General features: G+C 37.8%; 1 protein-coding gene across 2 annotated transcripts in view; it reads left to right on the forward strand.

Moving 5' to 3' along the window:
• The window catches only part of Kcnab1 (potassium channel, voltage gated subfamily A regulatory beta subunit 1), a 407,620-nt gene that overhangs the window by 339,835 nt on the left and 53,425 nt on the right, over nt 1-14,360 (forward strand). The window lies entirely within an intron of this gene.

The following is a 14,360-nucleotide window of genomic DNA, read 5'->3' on the forward strand; positions in this document are numbered from 1 at the left end:
GTTTACTTACCCTGACATCTCCCTATCCATCTCTCTGTGAATTCACTTATAATTAATAGTATTAAAATATGCAAGTTAAAACAGTAGAAGGAAGTTATAAATATCAACATAAACATAGCTTTTTCTCAATTAAAATATATTTTGTACACATAATTTATGAGTTATTTCCAATTCTTAATATGACAGAATTATATAAGTGACCATCCTTACATAAAAAGAAGGGGAATTATTAGGTCAAAGAATAAGGCACTAAATTGCTTTCTAAAAATAATGTACCAACCTATTAGACATGTAGGTTTTATTTACTGATTGACTTGTGCACTTATTTGTTAGTGAATTGAGCTTTTTTGTAACTTTGTGCTTCGTTTTCTGGGAATCAGCCATTTGTATTCTTAGGCCGCTTTTCTTTTGAGCTGTAATTAATTTAATTAATTAATTAATTTTCAGGAGCTCTCTGTACCCCAGTAATGTGCATGTTTTTTGGTTTTATATGTTGCAAACATTTTCTCCCTGGTTGTCATGTTGTTGTGAGCTTTTTCTCTCCATGAACCTAATCTAAAAGATAATGCTTAATTTGAGGATATTCAAATTTCAGTTTGGAAGCTAGAGATCTTTATGACTTATAAACATGATTACTTTGAAATATTTTAGACTAGCAGTAGAAAATAGACAGTTGCAACAACCAATCATTTAATTTAAAATGAGACTTCTGAAGCCAAATCTCAGAACACACACACACACACACACACCTCTCTAACTGTACCGTTCTATTGTTTCCAATGTCTATGTGAATTTAATATTTCTTATTGATTTTCATTATATTTGTAAGCACATGGGTTTTGAAATCAGACAAATCTTTTTTCAAGTTCTAACTCTGCCACTTATGAGCTGAGTGACATTGTACAAGTTAACTGACCTCATTAAGCCTCTGTCTCCTTGACTATAAAACAGACTACGAATATTCTTGTCTCACGGGATTACTATATGGAGATTAAAATTAGATAATTCATATGGGGCATTATGTATGTTACACAGTAGCACATAATAAATGTCATTTTTGTCATCAGCATCACCATTGCTCTTAGAGGTACAACTGATAGCTTACACTTTATGGAGGACACTCTACTAAGTAGCCAGCATTCTGAGCTAGCACATCAATGACTGCTTCCTAACCCTAGAGAAAGCTACTGAATTCCTCTCTCAGGAAAAAGCCCTTCTCAGGCCTGAGGATGGAGGAATTTTGCCACTATCTTCTTCATCAAATTTCCATTGTTTAATACTTACCTGAGTGTGTGCATAATTTTAGAATTCCTCCCAAAAAATCAGTTTTCTTTAGCCCTCATGCAACTTAATAGAAATACTTCAAATTTCCTCTTCCTTTAATTAAATCACTAATTCTTCTAGGATCTAATCTCTTAAGATAGATAAACCAGTTCAGCTAAAATCCAAACTGCCCCAGATTTAAACTTTTTAACACATAATTTCAAACTTCTGCAACTGAGATCGCTTACTATGCTGTTGTTACTATTTGGTGTTATTTTGATAACACCAAATTCGTAGATTCACCCAAAGGCAAAGGCTTGTGAATATAATAGAGTCATCTCCAAAGAGGGCAGACTAAACTTAGATAATTCAGTAGATTTTGCACAAACAGAGAAGACATGAGATTTCTCAACCCAAACTAAATTTTGAAGAGGCTTACAAATAATTATCCTTGGATTTCACTGGTACTTTTCGTGTGATGATGGTGACCTTATTCAACATTGGAGATTCGTGTACACATTAAATTTGAGAAGCACTGGTAAGGGATAAAACAAAGTCCAATTCATGCAGAACTCAGGGCATCTGAGTGCTGAGTGACCTTGGGCATCTGAGTTAGTCTACAGAGGATAAAATGAGCTTGGTTTGTGCATAATTTAATTTGGAAACATTCCTGTGAAAGGCCTTTTCTATGATCCTGAAGTCCTTGACTTCCATCCAGTTAATATAATGTTCTCTTCAGATTTGCAAGGAGGGAGAAGACATTTTATTACTAGGTTTATTATATCTATTTAGAATCTCCAGTTTTCTTCAAGCTTTAAAATTCTTACTTATTGATTCAGCCATTTTGCAAACATTCCATTAAGTCCCAATTTGTGACAGCATTAGAATTTGGCAGATCAAATTCCTTTAGTACCTAACATAAAGGAATTGAAATAACTTGGTAAGCCACGTTGTAAAAATAAGTAGATTGCTTGAGTGTTTTTACACTCAAAACCATGTCTAAGTCTACATTTGCCTTTATGTAGACAACAATTTTGTTGTGTGATTCAAAAAAAACTGTAATTATAGGAGCAGGGGAGAAAATAAACTAAGAAATCTCAGCCTGAAACCTTTTAGTGAATATCAAATGTTAAACCTTACTTTGAATTTTAAAAGAAAAGGTAGTTAATGATTTCTCAATTAAAGAATAAACTCCTCACCAAAAGGCTCCACTGCAGGATTCCTTTCCACCGTGTCTGTGGACACTTACGCCCACCCAGAACTACCGTGCTTTGTAACTGGAGGTACAGTCTCACATGTAACTCTCATGCAGCACAACCTTTAAAATGAGAAGCAAAAGTTCCTCAAATATGAATGAAAGATGTATTGAAATTAAATGGGAATTAAATAGGGAAATAATGCACATTATTCAACGCAATTTTTTTTTTGTTGTTTTTTTTTGTCTTTTTGAGAGAGGGTCTTGCTACACAGTTCAGGCTGACCTTGAGCTCACTTTGTAGGCCAGGCTGGTCTGCAACTTTCAACCATCCTCCTGCCTCAGCCTCCTGAGTGCTGGGATTACAGGCTTGCGCCACCACACCCAGCTAAGGCATCACTTTTTAAAGCTAAAAAGGAAAGCAAGCACACAGTAAATGTAAGTAGTGATGATATGACATATTTGAATGGAACCCTTGTAGAATCTCCAGACTGCAAATGCCCTGCCATCTACACAGTTAAACCCTAACACTGAACACCTGAAACAACTGTAAACCTGCCAATCTGAACTAAGCATATTACCTAAGTCTGAAATAAGGGTATTAGTTTAGAAACCTGTTAAATAGGCTTAAGTTGAGTTACAGTTCATCTTCTAAACAATACGGTTTCTGTTAAACTTCAGACCCTCAAAAGAATAATGGACTTACGAGTTTTTTTCTACTATGGCCACTTGAAAGCTATTTCTTTACATAATTTATGATCCTGTGTACTTTTGAGGAACTGCCAGTTGACTTCAAGATATTTCCTGAAGGGCAGGGAGCATTTTTCTTGCCTGTCCTGGACTCACCTCCCACAGACGCTGGGTTGGTGAGGACAGGCTAAAGTTAGAAGTGCCTTCTGTGACTGTATTCACTGCTCTGGAGCACTTACCTCCATAGATCAGCAGCCCATCTGCCCTCTGGAGCCAAGGTTAATGCATTTTTGCATGTCCACTTAACCTTCAAACAATACCTGGGCCCAAGCCAGTATTCAAGAAAACATTTGCTAAATGGAGGTACAACATGACTGTTTGTTTATTAGAACAAAATCCTAAGTGGCTCTTTAGGAGACATTTTTGAGCACATCATTATATTCCTATGATTTTCCTCCTTCTGCAAGAATAAAGCATCCAAATAGGAAAGGTGGGACTCCCTTATTTGATTTGCAATCACAGGAAAGATCAAACCAGAAAGATCCTAGCTCCATTTCATCCTTGGACAGATTAGAAAACTGAGCTCAGAGAACCTAAGAGGCATCACAAGGTCATCCAAACCAGCCTGAATTAATACCCTCTCCAGCAGCGCATCTCACTCTGGCCCATGCAGCTGCCAGGAGCTCTCCATACGGGAGACCTGAGCCGTTCAGACTCAGTCTGACTCCTACCACCACCCATACTCTGCTAGCCCCCTGATGTTAGTAATGGTCACCTCACTTCGCAGGCCAAACTCTAGGTGTCATCCTTGATGCTTCTCACATCCATGCCCCATATCCATAACACCTGGCAGGCTTTTTATTTCTACTCGCACAACTTGTCCTGAATTTGAACACACCTTGCCAACGGAGCACAAACTTTGTGTGCTACCTCCATGTCCTGGCTGCGCCCTTTCTTGCTTTCATTCTGGTCCCTTGTGTCCTTCTCAACAGGCGAAGCTATGAACTCCAAATGGAAATCGGATTGTATTATTTATTCTACTTAATACCCTCCCTTAACTCACTTCCATTCCCTGGTCTTCTGCCAATGTTTCTAAGTCTTGTATAGAATAAAATCCAAAGTTCATCCCTGGATCACAAAACTTTATGACCGAGATTTCAGAGTGAGTAGCTAGTGCCTCCTCAGGGTACAATCTTATTCCCCTCTACCTCAGAGTTGGGTAGGTGCGGGTCACTGGTCTGGCGTGGCACATGCTTCCACATGAATATGCTTGAATCTTCTCCCAAATATATGAAAATAATGCTTCCAGAGAGAGGACGGATGGCTGAGGAATGAACATAAATGAAGCAGATCTTTAGATGGAGTCTATGTCATTGTTTATGGGTAGACTGTATGACCTTCCACAAGGAACGTAAGCCAGTAGTTGTCCTCAATACACACTACTAACGCTTTGCAACAGTTGTGTCTTTGTATCTTTATCCCTCAAGAGTCTGGCACAGTTCCAAATCTAACTGGGACTCAATACGTGCTTGCGGCATGGAAAGTAAATGATTTAGGTAGTGCCTAGTCTGTGCCTGGCCACACAGCGTTATACTCGATCCGTGCACTTTCAAACTTTCTGCTACCCTGTTATCTCTTTGCTTGACTATCCCTTACCTCTCGTGACATGTAAACGTCCCCATACATCATAGTACTTCTTAAGGTAAGTTTAATGTCAAGCTGCCCCTTGAGACAGCTGGTGCTGGCCCAACCATGACAGTCCCAGCAGGTTTGGAACAGCAGGCTTTAGACCTCAGAACACCGACTGCCCTAATCTGCTCATCAAAGCTTTCAGCAAGTGGCATCATACACAACCCCTTCTCAGTGAATGGAAATATTTCCGGAGCTATATTCAAGCACTCCATTTTGCTGTCAGAAAAGCAATTGAGGCTGTCCAATAAGCCAGTTTGAAAGTCATATTTAAATGAGCCAAATTTAAATTTATAAGAGCCTCATTTAACAGACAATTAATTTTACACTTATAATAAAAAGAGAAAAATCTCCAGTGCTCCGGAGGAATATAAAAGGCTGATAAGGAAATGCTGTGCTTCATGGAAATGAGATAAAATGATGCTTGAACACTGCCCTCCTTTTAGTTGCATAATATTATATAGAATACATTCTATTTCAGGGAAGTATTAATGTTACTGGAATTAATTAATTTTTTCTGAATACCAAAATGAGAGCTGAAAACATAAGCTGTTGGTTACAAGCTTTCTTTTTTTTAAGTTCACATTCTCTCCTGTATATTATTTCTTAGGTTTTTATGGTCTCTAGTGCTTTTGTTTCTCCCCAAAAAAGTAAATAATAGAAATAGAGGGGCTGGGGATTTAGCTCAGCGGCAAAAGCGCCTGCCTGGCAAGCGCAAGGTCGTGAGTTCGGTTCCCGGTACCAGAGAAAAACCAAAAATAAAATAAAATAAAATAAAATAATAGAAATAGAGCTTAGGTATATTTTTTAGGTTCTATAAAATTTGGTAGAATTAGTAATGTATTGAGGAAATCCTTCCTTTGTTCACCCTTTGATAGTACTATTAAAAGTTACATGTACACTAAGTGGAGTTAGGGCAATCATTTTTTCTGATTTATATTATTTTAATGAGTTTTATGTGCAACGAATATATCTCCATCTTGCTATAAGCCCATTCAGTGATCCAAAGCACAAGCATTAATTTTCATTTTTCAAGAAAAAAAACTCTTGAAGAGAAGCTACTTTCCACTCTAACTTTGCTTCTAGATATTAGCATGAGTCACTGCAAGATCATTATGGATTTTCCAGTGGGAGCGTTCGGAACTGAAAGACAGTCTTAGCACTTTTTGACTTTGAGGCAACGTCAGCCTGTAATATACTTTGAAAAGATTCCAGGCACCAACTGACATGTCATTGTATTCACTGAATTTTTGTTTCTTTTTATTTTTAAAAATTTTAAACTGACACAGGAAAAACTACGTATTTATGAGGTACTACATAATGATTTGATATATGCATACATTGTATAATTTTCAGTCAAGATAAATGTATCTATGTCTTCAAAACTTTGTCATTTTTATAGTAAAAACAGTAAAACCTCCTCTAGCTTCTTTGGAAATATACAGCACGATATCATTGTTGATAGTCACCCTATTGTGCAATAAAACCAAATACTCCCCATCTCTCTTTCCCACTATTCTCCCAGCCTCGGGTATACATGATTCTATTCTTAACTTCCATAAGATTGACATGTTTAGATTCCACAGATGAGTATGATCATATGGTATTTGTCCTTTTGTGCCTGGTTTATTTTCTCCTAACATAATGTCTTCCCATTACATTCATATAAACACATATGATAGGATTTCATCCATTTATGGCTGAGTAATATTCACATCTATATATCACATTTTCTTTTTTCACCATTCAACAGCTGATGGACACAGTTAATTCCATTTCTTGGCTGTTGTGAAGGGAGCCGCAGTTGACCTGGGCATGCAGAAGTTTCTTAAACATACTGATTTCATTTCGCGTGGATATCTACTCTGTAGTGGGATAGCTGGATCCTGTGGTGGTTATATTTTTAATCTCCACCCACAGTATGTGAGGGTTGCCTTTTCCCCTATCCTCCCAGCATTTCTTTTGCCTTTTTTTTACAACAGCCACTCTAACTGCAGCGAAGTGGTATTCACTGTGGTTATGATTTGCAGTCTGGCTAGGATTAGTGATGTTGAACATGTTTTCATATATCTATTGGCCGTTTATATGTCTTATTTTGAAAAATGTTGATTTAATTCTTTAAAATTAAATGTTCATTTTTTAATCACTTGATGATGGTGATTCGCTACTGTTGAGTTTCTTAGATATTCTCTATATGAATAGAGAATAGAGATTAATCTATGTTAATCCCTCGTGAGAAGTATGGTTGGTAAATACTTTCTCTTATGCTGTAGGTTGCCTCTGTAGGTAACCCACTTGTCTACTGTTTGCTTTTGTTTCTTGTGCTTCTGAGCTCTTATTAAAACCTCCTCGCCCATTCCATTTGCCTGAAGCATTGCTCCTACGTTTCCTCTAGTGGTTTCAGAGTTGTAGGTCTTATATTTAAGTCTTTAACCCACTTGGAACTGATGTTTTGGAAACAGTACAAGATAGGTGTCTAGTTTCATTCTTCTGCACATGGATGTTTCAGTTTTCTCAGCATCATGTATTGAAAAGACAGTCCTTTTCCCAGTGTATGTTTTAGCACTTCAGTGAAGATGAGTTAGCTGTAGAGATGAATTTACTTCTAGGATATTTTGTTCCATGTCTGTTTTTAATGCTAATGCAATGCCATTTTGATGACTACAGTTTTGTAGTATATTTTGGAGTCAGTGTAATGCCTCCTGCTTTGTTCTTTTTGTTCAACATTGCTTTTTGCTATTTTGGTTCTTTGTTGCTCCATATGAACCTTAGGATTTTTTCCATGTCCTCTGAATAATGTCATTGGTACTTTAATAAGGATTGCGTTGAATCTGTAAATCACTTTGGGTGTTATGAACATTTTAACAATAATCTTTCAATCCACACCCTGGGATGTTTTCTACATTTTTTGGTACTCTTCAATTTTATTTATCACTGTTTTATAACTTTAACTGTAAAGATCTTTTACCTCTTGGTTAAATTTATCCCTTATTTTTGTTCTGTTCTGTTCTGTTTTATTTGCAGCTATTGTAAAGAGTATTGCTTTCTTGACTTATTTTTCAAATAGCTCAAAATTGGCAGATAGAAATACCACTGATTTTTTTAATGTTGATTTTGTACCCTGCAACTTTGCTGAATTTACTTGTCTTAGTAGGGTCTTTGGTGGATTCTTTGGGGTTTTCTATACATGACAATTTGTTATTGATGGCAACTTGACTCTTATTTTCCAATGTAAATGGCTTTTATTTCTTCCTCTTGCCTGATTCTTCCAGCCAGGACTTCCAGGGTACTATTTATGTGTTGAATAAAACTGCTGAAACATCTTTGTCATGTACAAGATCTTAGAAAGCTTTTAGCTTTTCCAGTTTTAATCTGATGCTAGCTGTGGGCTTTGTATGTATATAGTCTTCCTATGCTGAAGTACATTCTTGCTATACCTAATTTGTTCAGAGGGATTTTTTTTTTTTTTACCATGAATGGATGTTGAATTTTATTTAATGTTTTTCTGCGTCTATTGAGATGTTCTGGTTTTGTCCTTTTTCCTGTTGATATGCTCTTTAACGTTTATTGATTTGCATGTCGAACCATCCTTGTACTCTGGGATGAATCTCATTAGATCATGGCTTGTAATCATTTCACATGATGTTGGATCCAGATGGCTGGCACTTTGTTTGCTCAGATTTTTGCATCTGTGTTCATCAGGGATATTGACGTGGGCCTTTCTTTACGTGTGTGTCCTAGTGTGGTTTTGATATCACAGTAATGCTGGCCTTATAGAAAGGGTTTAGAGAATTTTCTCCCCTTCAAATTTCTGGAATAATTTACACTACAGGCTTGGGTATGTTGTGTTTCCATTATTACTTGTCTCAAATTTTCAGTTTTTCTTTTTAAAATAATTGGTATTATTCAACAGTGATGCCATAGGGCTCTGAGGTTTTGTTTTGATGGAAGACTTTCTTTATGTTACTGATTTAATCTTTTCACTCATGTTTGGCCTGTACAGGTTTTATTTATCTCTTCATTATTCACTCTTAATAAAGTGGAGATGTCCAGGAATTTATCCATTTCTCCTACATTATCAAATTTCTTGGTGTGTGGTTTAAAATAATTTCTAATGATCCTGTTTTGTCTTTGATTTTATTTATTTGAGTTTTCTCTCTTTCCTTCTCAATCTATCTAAGGATGTGTCCACTTTATTTTTATTTTCACTAGTACATGTTTGCAGTACATAATGATCACATTCATGGTGGAGAACTGGTGCATGTATGTAACACATCTTAATTCTTTTTATATCCCTTTCCCTCTCTGCCCCCATCTCTTTCATTTATTTTTTCAAAATAAACTCTATTTTATTGATCTTTTCATTTTTTTCTTTATTTCATTTATTTTTGCCCTGATCTTTATTCTTTCCTCCTACTAACTTTGACTTTGGTTTGTTCTTGTTTTTCTAATTTCTTAAGATTCACAATTCATTGTTTACTTGAAATCTTTCTAGTTTTTGATGTAGATATTTATTACTATACTGTGTCCTCTTTGTACTGTTTTTGCTGTATCTCACAGATTTTGTTGTGTTCTCATTATCTTTTTTTTTTTTTTTTTTTTTTTTTTGTTTTGTTTTGTTTTTTTTTTTTTTTTTTGTCTTTTTGAGACAAGGTCTCGCGATGCAGTTCAGGCTGGCCTTGAGCTCACTTTGTAGCCCAGGCTGGCCTCAAACTCACAACAATCCTCCTGCCTCAGCCTCCTGAGTGCTGAGATTACAGGCATGCACCACCACGCCTGGCCTTATTCTTATTAATGTTTACTTTATATATTTAAGTGCTTTGATATTTAATGACCATATATACATATAATTGTTATTTCCTTTTGGTGACTTGATCACTTGATCATTGCAAAATGATCTGCTTTGTTCTTTTGATTGATTTTGATGTAAGTCTACTTTATGTGATATAAATATAGCTGTCCAGTTCTCTTTTAGATTCCATTTGCATGGAATATCTTTTTTCATCTCATTACTTAGAAGATATGCATGTCCTTACAAATGAAATGAGCTTTTATAAGCAGTATAAAATTCAATATTTCCATTTTTATTTTGGTTTATTTCAGATAAGGTCTCACTATGTTGCTTAGTCTAGCCTTGAACTCACAGTGATCCTCCTGCCTTAGACTCCTGAGTGAATGCACCACCACACCTGGTTTGACTATTGTTTTTAATCTATTTACTAATTCTACATTTTAATTGGAGAATTCTACATTTTAATTGGAGAATTTAATATATTTACATATAATTATTGATAGGTAAGGTCTTACCGCTGCCATGTTGTTACTTATTCCCTAGGTTTTTTTTTTTAATTCCTTCTCTCCATGCTCCTTTCTGTTTAAGTGATTTTTTTCGAGTTGGGTGCTTTGATTCTTTGTTTGTATTTCTGGCTTTGTGGCTATTATGAAGCTAATAAAAGAATCTTTCATAACAAGTTATTTTGAAATAAAAACAATTTAACTTTAATCATAAAGACAAAGAAAACGAAAAGAAAAAAAAAGAATTTTAAAACTCTACACTTTCACTCCATTCCATAGTTTTAATTTTTAATGCCTCATACCTTCTGATATTGCCTATTCGTTAATAAATTAATATGTTCTTATTATTCTTAATTATTTTGTTTTTAGTCATCATACTAAAGATGTGTTTTACACACCATGTTTATAACATTAGAGAATACTAAATTTTTCTGTATCGTATTACTTTTACCAATGAGTTTTATACCTCCCAATGTCTTCTTATTCATTATGGCCTTTTTCCTTCAACTTGAAGTACTCCTTTTAGCCTTCCTTGTTAAATAGTGTTATGGTTTGGGGCTTTGCAAGGGGAACAATAGACACATATTTTATAAAATTATTTATAATAGTCACTCAAAGAATCATATACAAAAGGAGAGTGCAAGAAATCTGTCACACACTAAAACCAAAGAAGCCAGCTGAAGGCCTGAACCCCATGATAATGGTCCTGCATGAGTCCAGCTGAAGGCCTTAGAGCCCATAACAATGCCTGTCATGAGTCCAGCTGGAGGCCTAGAGCCCAGGACAATGTCTCATGCAGGCCTGTTTCATGGATCTGCTGGGAAGGCCCAAAGGTCAGTGGTGGAAGCTAGAAAGTCTGTGCCAGTGGGATGAAGGATCTGTGCTAGCAGGCTGAGGGATCTGCACTGGAGCCAGGAAACAATGCTCAAAGTAAGAACCAGAGCTCCCCCAAAAGTATCACAGCCATCCTCAGTAACAGTGAGGTCCTGAGCTCCTCCAATGATGAGAACAGCCGAGTCCCCTTCAGGACAACCAAGGCGACAAGCTTCTCCAGGAGACTGAGCAGTGCACCATCTTCCCCCCTGGAAACAGGAAGTGATGCTCAAAGTGAGGACCAGAGCGCCCCCAAAGTGAACCATAGCCGTTCTCAGTGACAGTGAGGTCCTGAGCTCCTCCTCTGACAAGAACAGCCAAATTCATTAAGAAAGCCAGCATGACGAGCTCCTCCAAGAAAACCAACAGCTCCCTACATCTTCTCAACAGCTTCTACCAGCTCCCAACAGCCTAACTTCTTCGGGTCTGCCTCTTATGCTGCTGGCAACAATCCTCAGGCGGCCTCCCACACCCAGCATCTCACTGGTTCAGTTTGGCTGTGTGTTACAGGTTTACTACCAGTTGGCACTCCACCACAAATAGGTCTAGTGGAGATGAATTCAGCTTTTGTATGTGTAAGAATATCTGTACGTTTCCCTCCTTTCTGAAATACTGCTTTGCTGAGTATAGTAGTCTTGGTTGGCAGGTTTTACTCCCCTTCAGCACTGTAAATAAATCATCCCACTTCCTCAAGGAATGCAAGGCTCCTTTGAGAAGTCTGTTTTCAGGTCAACACATTCTAATGTGTTGTTTCTTTTCTCTGACTACTTTCAGAATTGTCTCCTTGCCCTTCTTCCCGGAAATCCTAAGCAGGCTGTTTATTTGTTCTGAGCCATGGTCACTGTCACTATTTGAGCACTAGATGGCACCCTAAGTCCATGTTTGCTACAAGTCCCCGGTTGCTGTGTTGTCACTGTTTCAGTAATAGAGGGTGCTCCTAGCCTGTTTGTTGGAAACGTGCAGTTAGTGCGCTGTATGAGATGGACTGGGAGTGCCTAAAGAGGATAACGCTAACTCACTGGGTCTGCTAGTATCCACCTCAAGCCAGGGTGGGCCCAAACACCTATCTGTAGCCACTGCATTCTGCCCACCCAGCACTGAGCTTCACAACAGAATGTTCAGCCCCAGGCACCAAATACTGAGTCACATCCAGAGCCTGCAGCCTACCAAGGCCACTGATGTGCAGAGGCGGCACAAGGCCCTGCTTCTATGGCAGCCTGATGCTGTGGTCTCTTTCCGGCCTGGGACCACCACAGCCGGCTGGAAGTGACATCCATCAGAGGGCACAGATCCATCTCACCAGGGCTGCAGGTTTTTGCTCGGTGCTGTCCCTGTCCACAGGCTGGCTTCTGCCAAGCTGGGCCCTGAGTTCCAAGTCAAAGTCCTGCACTTACTTCTCTGCCATAACCCACTAGCAAATGAAATCTTTCTCCAGGCCACGCTGCCTGGGGCTAGCGGGGAAGGATGAGCAGGAGTGATATTAAACTGGGGATCCTGAAGTTCACAACCTCAGAGACTGTTGGAGCCGAGGCCTGTGACAGAGTTAGAAGTGGGGCAGGCTGGAATCTAAGTCCATCCAGTTAAGGCTGCAGGTTCCTGACCGGCCCTAGGTAAATCCAGAGGCTTCATCAATGAGCCCTGGTCTGGGCCTGTGGGAATGGTGAAAATGGTTGCCCCAGTCCTGGGTTCCAAGTCTAAGGGCACCTTAACTTTCTTTTTCTCTCCAAGCAGGAGGTATCTCTATAGGCTGCTTCACTGCTTGAGTTGGGGGAAGGGTAACAAAGCACCTTTTTCTTTCCTGCTGTCTTCAGTGCAGCTTTTCTTGTTATACTGCTAAAGCCAGGTGCTCTGATCTCTCTCTGGCTCCTCAGCTCTGGTGAAGGTAATTTCATGCATGAATAGTCATTCAAAGTGAGGCACGTTGGTGTGCAGCACGTCAGTGATCCCAGCACTCTGAGAGGCTGAGGCAGAAAGATTCCCAGGCTGGGTCCAGCTTGGGCAACTTAGTGACTTAATGAGACCTTGTCTCAAAATTTAAAACAAAAGTTTATTTTATTTTACTTTGTTTTGTTAATTTTATTTTAAAGAGAAAAAAACTCACAAAATTTCAAAATGAGATAATAGGGAAGTAACAATGATTAGTACATTGCTTATTGTTACCTTTAAATTAGTTACTCAGAGGGGCAGGGATATAGCTCAGTGGCACAGCAACTGCCCGGAAAGCACGAGGTCCTGAGTTTGATTCCTGGTACCAAAATAAATAAGTAAAAGGTTACCCAGAGTACAAGATATAGGTATTTAATTCTACAGACAATATCAGCACTGACCTTTCTTTTCAATGAATTAAGAGAAATTAGTAGTATAACTATCTTAAGTATCTTGTAAATATACATATATATATATTTTTGCTTTTCCCTTCCTTCTTTTCTCCTTTCCCCATCTTATTTCCTTTTGAACAGTTTCTTTCCATTTCACAATATTTATTTTACATTTTGGATCTTATTTATTCTTTCAGCTTCACAAGTTAGAGAGGCAATATGATGTTTATGCATATGAGTCTGATTTATTTCACTTATGAATATGGTCTTGAGTTGCATCCATTTGCCTATAAAAGTCTCCAGTTTATCCTTCTTCATGGCTGAGTAGTACTCCATTGTATAAAAAGACCATATCTTTTTATCCATTCCTTGGTTGATGGGCATTTGGCTTGTTTCCAAGATTTAGCTATTACAAATTGTGCTGCTATAAACATGGGTGCACATATATTGCTGTGGTATGATGTTTTTAATTCTTCTGGGAAGATACCCAGCAGGGGAATATATGGGTCAAATGGGACTTCTAATCCTAGTTTTTTGAAGAATCTTCACACTGATTTCCACAGTGGTTTCACCACTCCCACCAGCAGTGGAGTAGTGTTCCTTTTTCCCCACAGCCTCGTCAGCATTTGTTATTGGTTGATTTCTTGATGATATCCATTTTTTCTGGGGTGAGATGGAACCTCAGTGTTGTTTTAATTTGCATCTCCTGAATGACCAGTAATGTTAAACATTCTTCATATATTTATTTGCTATTTGTATTTCTTCATCTGAGAAGTGTATATTTATCTCAGATTTTTTGATTGGGTCTTTAAATTTGGGAGGGCTTATACTTTTTTTGAGTTCTTTGTATGTTCTTGATAGTAATCCTTTATCTTAGGAACAGCTGATAAACATTTTCTCCTGGCTCATGGGTTATTTCTTCAATCTGTTGGTTTCTCTTGCTGTGCAAAAGCTTTTTAATAAGATGAGATCCCAGTTGTTGATTCTTTGTGATACTTCCTGTGTGATCAGGTTTTATTCATAAGATTTTTGCCTAT

This window comes from Chinchilla lanigera, unplaced genomic scaffold, assembly GCF_000276665.1.
Source record: "Chinchilla lanigera isolate Chin_1 unplaced genomic scaffold, ChiLan1.0 scaffold00047, whole genome shotgun sequence".
In the NCBI taxonomy this organism is placed as follows: Eukaryota; Metazoa; Chordata; class Mammalia; order Rodentia; family Chinchillidae; genus Chinchilla; species Chinchilla lanigera.